The sequence below is a fragment of the Hylaeus volcanicus genome, chromosome 7 (genome assembly GCF_026283585.1).
Source record: "Hylaeus volcanicus isolate JK05 chromosome 7, UHH_iyHylVolc1.0_haploid, whole genome shotgun sequence".
Taxonomy (NCBI): domain Eukaryota; kingdom Metazoa; phylum Arthropoda; class Insecta; order Hymenoptera; family Colletidae; genus Hylaeus; species Hylaeus volcanicus.
The window spans coordinates 3,976,242-3,984,917 of record NC_071982.1 but is presented as its reverse complement, the minus strand read 5'-3'; positions in this window follow the sequence as shown (position 1 = coordinate 3,984,917).

Here is an 8,676-nt window from a genome sequence, read left to right as displayed (position 1 = left end):
CTTTTGGAATTTTGCGGGTTTAAAACCTGAATTCGTTGGAACCTGGTGCTTGGACAATTAGCAAACTGACGTTTTAGCTTTGGATAAGGAGCGAGGCTTCTCGAATGGAAATTGTGGTCTGGAGGAATCAGATATCCTTGGTACTGGGAGAATAATTGTACCTTTTACAGGACCTGACGTACCCCTCCTGACGTCTCGCATCCATTTTCCTTGGCACCATCTAGAGCACCATAAATTCAATCCGCAGCGTGTAATCATCACAAATTGATACAGTACGCTGATAAAAGCCAGGGACAACCACTGAAACCTCTTCCTGTAATCAATTTGAATATTTATTAAAATAGTTAAGATGTTGCAGGCGTAACGTCTAATCTCCAGTTAGAAATTCTAATGACCAGTCAAACTTGTAATGTGTTCGTATATCTATGTGTATCTATAACAAACGCTAAGCGTGTTTTGTTTTGTCTTCTCGCTGCGCGACCACCGCTGTATTCACTAAATATATATTTCTTATTATATTAATATAATTACTGTGTTTGTCATCAACCATCTCAATCATCATAAAAATAATGGATGTAACTCAGCTGGCTTGAAATGTACCTACCACCTTCATCCCCCAGAAGACTATATGCATGCATCTACCTGAGCCTATCATAGACAAATACAGTGGCTAATGGAGGTGCAAATATTGATGGCTTTTAAGATTCCCTGCCTCAATCAAAGCACTAAAACGCGGCTTATCTCAAGCAACCCACGGCACCCGGAGCTCTCAAAATTCTCACGTTCGGCCCCACTCCACGAATCGTGGACATCGTCTGCGAGCGGCGTCGGAACGCCTCGGAATCCCGATAACACGAGGCGTGCCAGGTGAAAATCGGCGGACACAGAGCTTTCCGGCGAAGCGTAATCGCGGCTGTCTGAATTACCGACGTCGCGCTAATGGCCAAATTAAGCGGCGTTTCTATACGGAATTACGGAAGCCGCCGCGCCGATATTTCAAGCATTCGCCGCCGTTAAGGCGAAGTAACGAGGCGAGATAAGGCGCCCCACCGTACTTAAAGGCCCTTGAGGCCCTGCTTAGGGCCCACACAGAAGCCACCGCCAGCTGACTCCCCACCACCGAGGCCCCGCTTCGTGCATCTCCGTTGCTCGCACCGCCGCCGCCAGTGGCGCTGTCCTCCTCCCTTTCGACGGACCGGCCGAGTGTGTGGGGCCACGCATTTATTTGATGGTGTTTCACGTTCTCCGCGGAGAAATTATCGCTACGAGGTATGCTCACTTACTGTGACCAACCGCACGAGCAGCGATGGACTCGAGTCGCTCTCGAGCACGCATTTTTGTATCTTGTTCGGCTCTTCTTTTTTGGAACAGTCATTTGTTGGCAGCGAGACTTTTACACTTGGCATAACAGTCTCCAAATCTAATATCTATAAGTCTCCAGAAAGGCTACAAATCTAATATACTTGCAATTTTCGTGGACCCCAGTGCTTAGGGATTGACCGAGTCAATAACCGGATACCTCGAGTCAAATTGTGACTGCTGTATGTAACAAATAAACCCAACGTTGATACATTCGTAAAAATAATTAAAGACTGAGCGTGACAAGTATACTCGCCACTCAATCTGATCAACCTAGCGCGTCGAGGCGTTTAATAGTGGCGGAAAAGCTCACTCCAACGACGAATGGCATTAAAATCGTTCAACGATCGGTCGGAGGATTAAGATCGCGTTTCGGTGCGCCGAACACGGGGGCCGTTTGTCTGTTTTCCGGTCAATTTAGACCGATTACGTGTGTCGACGCCCGAACCAATACTCCCCCTCTCTCTTATCGCTAATCCCCACCACGATATTTTTCGAGGCTTCTACTCAGGATAATTATACACGCTAAGGGATATACCTGTGCGCGGAGCTTGTTCGTTTGCCATTAACGCTGCCGGCGTAATCGTTTCCGGGCTGAGAATTTAATGCCCCGCGCGTTTCCTCGCCTCGTACACCTCCGAGTTTCGCGATGAGCAACGACGACGTCGATACCTCGGTTCGAGCATAATATGATTTTTTATTAACGATAATGGGCAACTAATCAGGTACCAGTCTGACCTGAAACGTAGCTGGGCGAGTAGCTAGAGTTGTCTATATAAAAATGTTCAATGGCGAATAAAAGGTAAACAACTCCTGGTACGTTATTGAGTCCACACTAATTGCCACGTCGAGAATAAACGCATATCTCGATACTTAACTTTTGATCCACTGGTGTGCAAAAACTATGATTGTGGAATTGAAACTTATCTCAGTAGCTGTTGGATGGAATACAGTCGTTTGTAATGTAACCTAGAATCGTCTCTATTGGACGAACATGCATACCAGACCACAGATCTCAATAACGGGACCAAGAAACTCTCATATCATTTTTTTCTACGTATAATATTTATGTTTCTAAACGTAGTTTTTAAACCTAGTCTAGAAATGTACGTACCGAGCCAATATTCATACAGAACCTCAGATTTCAATAAGGGAAGCAACAAAGTTTAATACCATTTTTTCCGAGCATGAATATTTATATTTGAAAATGCAGTTTTTTCCTTGGACGTCATACAATATCGAATATATGGAAGTGGCAAGATGGCGGCGCCCCTAGAGCGCTCATCACGGTTCAGCTGAGCTCGCGACGTACAGAGACAGAATTCGATATTCCGACATAAATATTAATTTTAGAGAACGAATTCATTAGGCTTTTTGCTTCTTTTATCGATACCTATGACACAGCATCATTATTTCGTCGATAGGAGGACTTCAGAATTATTATCGTCAACCTCACTCAAAACCGAGGATCACAGGTTACGCGCGTTCGAAAGAGATGTCGTTGTATCGGTTCAATTACGGACTAAATTCGCTTCTGAAGTTCTAATTAGTAACGTTCCGGGCCCTGACACCTCCCAAGGATTCAACGAAGATCATCAGGTGAAAGCACTTTTAAGAGACGTCAGACGTCACCCAAGAGCAATGATCCGCCCCCAAAAACACAGGTACACTTACACCTCCGCCACCCCGAAGTGTTAATATCAATAAAATCCCAGCTTTTATTTCGGCCGCGGCTTATTAGCCGGCATTAGTTGGACAGTTTGATCGGCGGTCGGACGGTTATCAGGCTCGGCAATCGGGCGTTCAGGACGAAAAAAAAAGAAGAAGGAGGAGGACCGTGAGCAACGGGGCCCCGGGTGTGCGATGCGGCGAAGGATTAAATTTCATGACGACCGTCTACTAATGACTCCGTCCGACGAATTGGTCGATCGAATCGATTATAACCAGTCACCGACGAAACAAAGCAAAAAGCCGCCCAGGACCGTTCCGTTCGGTCGAGATCCACCGGAGAGGTCCAGGGGCCCGCCTCGCCGCGGATCGTAAACAGGAAACAACCGGACCTTTTTTCGTTCACGGGGCCAGGGGAAGGCCGTCGCGTCGGTGCCCCGGAGAGATACGTTTTTCTGACCAATTTGCAGCCATTAACGCTCGTCCCGGGGCCCGACCTTTCGCTTACACGCGCGAGAATTATACTCCCTCGCGTAGGATGAGGACCGTTCCCGACGACAACCGGGAATCGACCGTTCGCCCGTCACAGACAATTTAACACCTGGCTTAAATGGTTTGTTAGCGCATAATATTGGCCAGTCGACAGGATACGGGGCATTACAATATGGAAATGACGGGGACCCACCAGCCGCGGCATAGGACGTCGTACACACCTCGGGCGCGGCCAATTTCTGTCACTTTAATCCGGCTGGGGTACGAGTCGCGCGGACGCCTCGAACCGCCGTGCTGGACGCATCCGGGAAATTGGGGGTCGAGCGTGTCGACTTTGCAGGGACCTCGCGGGGATATATGGCCACTTAACCCTTCGCGTTGACACTTTATTTTGCTAGACTCTCGGTGGACGTACGGAGGCCCTTGGCCTGGTCGGTTGGAGAAATCGGATATGCTGCAATATGCAATTACCCTAGGATTCTATGTGAGATACGTGATAAGGAATTCACGTCGAACATGAAAAAGCACAAGTCAGACACGTTGAATGAACGTGCACAGGGAACCCTTTGCACAAACGACTCGAGGGGTGACTTGCTCGCCACTAGGTTCAAGCAAATCAAACAGCAACAAAATTTATCTAGATTTAATTTCATTGGAACTCGAAGTGTCAATGAAATGATCGCTGGTGAAACAAAGATGACCTGATTCTCGAATCCCAAATTAGAGATCTCATAGAATCCTAAGAAAGCGTCCAGAAAAAAATGCCTCGAGTTGCAAAGGGGTACCTGAGTGTCCCACAATAAATCGTAGGACAAAGGGTGTAGGGAATCAGAGATCGAAAATACGTTTCAGTCAGAGAAGAATTTCAACTAACCCCTTTCCCGCGTGGTCATCTTCTTGTAGGGTCGTTAGAGGCCCCGGTCTTGCGAGTATGGTCACGATTCAACAGTTTCGCAATGGCTGGCGAGAGACGACTCTTTCCCAGTCTATGAATTTCTCACAGCGAGACAGGAAGGGACACCTGGAGAACGGACGCGGGCACAGGTGAATCCGTGGCGTTGCCGCTTCGACTCCACGCCGGAAGCCACTTCCTGCGAATCGCCACCAGTAGAAATTTCGCCTATTATTATCCCCCGATGGCCGTCTTCGAAGAAACATAGGGAGACAACGGGAGCAGGAGGGACGTGTGGGAGTCCGAGAGCTATAACATCGAGGGGTGTAACGCGAACAGGGTGGCCATCCGTTACCTGGGATGGGGGATGTTCTAGGAGCTCCTGTAGCCTCCTGGCACAGTAGTGCCACTATCATCTGAGCTCGCGCTGGAATGTTTACTATTAGGTGGATTGGAAAGTAATGCCGTTTTTGTCATCTTAAATACTTGTTTATCATTTATCAGCTCATTGATTTTTCTGGCAATGAAAATTTGCACACTAGGTGAGAAGGAGCTGCTGACAATGAGGGCGATTATATAATGAATTAAAGATAGAAATTTATTGGAAAGTTTGAATTTAATGTAAAAGAAACGACATTACTTTTCGGTCTACCTGATATTTTAGAACAGTATCTCAGTGTATTCAACTCTCATGAAATGTGTTCAGTGGAAAAACCCACATGCAATTATTAGGTGTACAGTGGATGTAGAATGTATTCGTACACCGATCAATTTCCGAAAAAACTTTTGTGTGAAATTGTAGTTTCTTAACTTCTGTTTTTATAATCAATGATATTTTACATATTCTCGGAAGTCTCTAAGGTAGATGTAGTCCAAACAACATTTACTAGTTAATATAAATTGTGAAATTAACAAAAAAATTCGAAAAGCGGTAAAAGTATAGAAGCAATAAGTATTTGTACGATTCTTATGACGAACCATTTACAGTAGAGTTTGTAACGTAAACACGTTAATTTATTGGTCCGTACGAATTAGAAATCAAGTGTTAAAAATTCAACAGTTGTGCGAATACTTATTGCTTTAACGTTTCCATCGATTAATCGTTTTTTTCTTGTTAATTTCGCAACTTACATAAATAACTGTATTTTTTGTAATCTATCTATGTTAGAGATTTCCGAGAATATGTAGAATGTCATTGTTTATAAAAAATAAGTTAATAAATTACAAAATACATAGTTATTTTAGAAATTGATCGGTGTACGAATACTTTCTACACCCACTGTATATCTGGAGAATATGCCGCATGAATGAGAATCATTTTTGTACCCTCAGCAGCATTTTTCTTCAACTCAAATGTAAAAAGAATACAATGTCTAACGTGCTCTTTCTGAAACGTCATGGTGCGAAGTATCGTTTTTCGAAGTTATATACCAATTAGGTCAAAGTTACAGCTAATACCTTAAAGTCACTGAACTTATTTGTACACCTAATACATGACGCAATTATAACGAAGAAATTGACACCGCGAAAGAATATTTTGGACGTAACTGAATCCTTTGCTAGTTCGAGCTACAAGAAAGAGACTAGAGTAGAATGTGAAGAATGTTAACCTAACCTATCCACCGCCATATTAATGGAAAAAATGACTCAGGAAGAGGGTACGACTCGTCTTGTTATTATGATTCCACGAGCCTGAAATCTTCCTCGAAGAAGTCGAGTTTCCTTTGAAGACAGCACGTGCACGCAATTTTCCCGATGCAGAAGGCGACCGAGGACGCGCCTTGGGTGTCACGCGCCGGCGAGCGCAACAGCGGACTGACGGATCGACAGGCTTCCTCTTCGCCTTTCTATAAGTGATACCCTTCGTTTCTCCCGGCGTTTACGCAACACCAGAAGCGAAATCATCGGCGTGTCGCGTTCGTCCGGCAACGATTTGACATATGGGACACTTCCTACCGCCGTCGATCTACCGTCATTATTCCGCGTCTCGGGGTGCAGGAGCGCGCACGCCAATAAGCGTCACGCTCGCCTGCCGGACGTGAATTGGATTAACGTCCCGAGGAGAAATTAAACGGCGAAAACGAAAACGGTCTGCGGTTTCGTGCGCACCCGTCAGATGGGTAACTTTCGCGTCAATTATATTCCGTTTGGAAATTTTTGGGTATGCGGGCCAGACTGGGAACTGTAACAGTGCAAGATAGGGACGGCTAGGTGAGGTATTGAGCATTTACTGATGGAGCACTTTAGGGCAACTTTACGATAGGCACCAACCGTTAGGTATCGATGCGTGAATTCTTTGCAGAACCGAATCGAGGTCAAATAAATAACATGTGTAGCGTGTCTACAGCCTTGAAGACTCTTACCATTCTGACCCTTTACGCTTAAAATCGACCCCTGCCGACTTCCAAAGTACCACCCCGGAGTCCCACCATCCAAGAAGGCCTCATCGTTCAGCAGTAGTTACAATCCGAACTGCCGATTCGAATTGGTAACAAGTTTCGCTGGACGAGCCGGACCGGGGGGAGGGTGGCAGGAAGCGATAGCGGGACGCGGGGGTGGCGGTGGCGAGCCATAAATCTTGGTACAATCGAGGGTGTGGTCAAACGCAGTGTCGAATGACCGTGGTCTCGTCTACAAATCCATAAAGGCCTCGCCGTCCACCCCTCCGCGGTGCAGCCAGGCCGTGTGCACGCGCGCACGGTCCGTTGCGCGTGTCTTTGCACGGCGTAGGGACAAACGAGCCTGCGGGACCGCTGGTCAAACACACGGCGCACCTCTCCTGGTAATATGTTCTCGTCACCGACAACGACTGTTTTCCCCTTTCGCGGAAATTGCCGTTTTTCGGTGATTTATCGTCGTCGTCGTCCCCCCACCGCCATCGCGACAGCGCTACGGTGGCGTTCTCGCGCAACCGAGTCGCTCTCTGACCGTTGGCGCGGAAACGAGACCGACGGCGAGGATTAAGGAGGAAGAGAGCTTCCTGGTCCCTATGCAAAACGGGGATCGAGGGTCGGCGTGGGAAGCTCGGGGATTGGCAGCTCGGGTTGGGTTTTCCAGCTTGAGAGAAGACCGGAGTTACGGACACGGACGAAGCGTTTTTGCGGACGGTCCAGTGAAACCGCTTTCAAGTGACAATTTTTATCTCGGCTGGGAGTGCAATGGAATCACCGCAGGTGTTTATGTAAATGAATGTTTTTATAGATACGGATAGCAGAAATGAAATTTAGATGAAAGTATCTCTTATGGTGTAAACAGCGTAACATGTATTTTATAGGTTTTTGTATTAATGTATAGTCTCATACAATGTCTTAAAACATCAGCCTAGTAATCTGTTGATATTAAACATATTTATTTTATATTTTGTATACATATTACAATTATATATTTCTTGATACTATTTTATATGCTTTTGTCTTAATGTATAGTCTCATACAATGTCCTAAAACATCTGCAGCCTAGTAATCTGTTGACATTAAACATATTTATTTTATATTTTATATACATATTACAATTATATATTTCTTGATATTATTTTATATGCTTTTGTATTAATGTATAGGCTCATACAATGTCTTAAAACATCAGCCTAGTAATCTGTTGACATTAAACATATTTATTTTATATTTTGTATACATATTACATTTATATATTTCTTGATATTATTTTATATGTTTCTGTATAAATGCATATTCTCATACAATGTCCTAAAACATCTGCAGCCTAGTAATCTGTTGACATTAAATATATTTATTTTATATTTTGTATACATATTACATTTATATATTTCTTGATATTATTTTATATGTTTCTGTATAAATGCATATTCTCGTGCATTGCCCTAAAACACCTGCAGCCTAGGAATCATGTACTGTTCAGTTTCTTAATGTGCAGTCGATAGACCCATGCGAGTATCTCGTCCCTTGAAAGCGGGTATTGATGTAACTGGTCTCTAACTGTCACCCGAGTCCTGACGGTTTCATATGGATTTAAAGTACTGACAATTTTCGTAAGGATTGCGTAGAGTGGCACATGTGTGTACACGTATCGATGATCCCCCGACTCTTGGATTCTGACGAGGGGGATCCTGCAGGGACGATTGAATGCCACGCGTAGGGGACGATGAGGATATTAGGAGTATTGGGGTTAGGTACGGGAATAAGTAGGGTCGATTTCATTCCTGCTTTCGAATTGTAGATCTTGATGACAGGAATGAAAAAATATCAAGCATTTCACCGAAACTAATAAATCTCGGTACGATGTTCTTG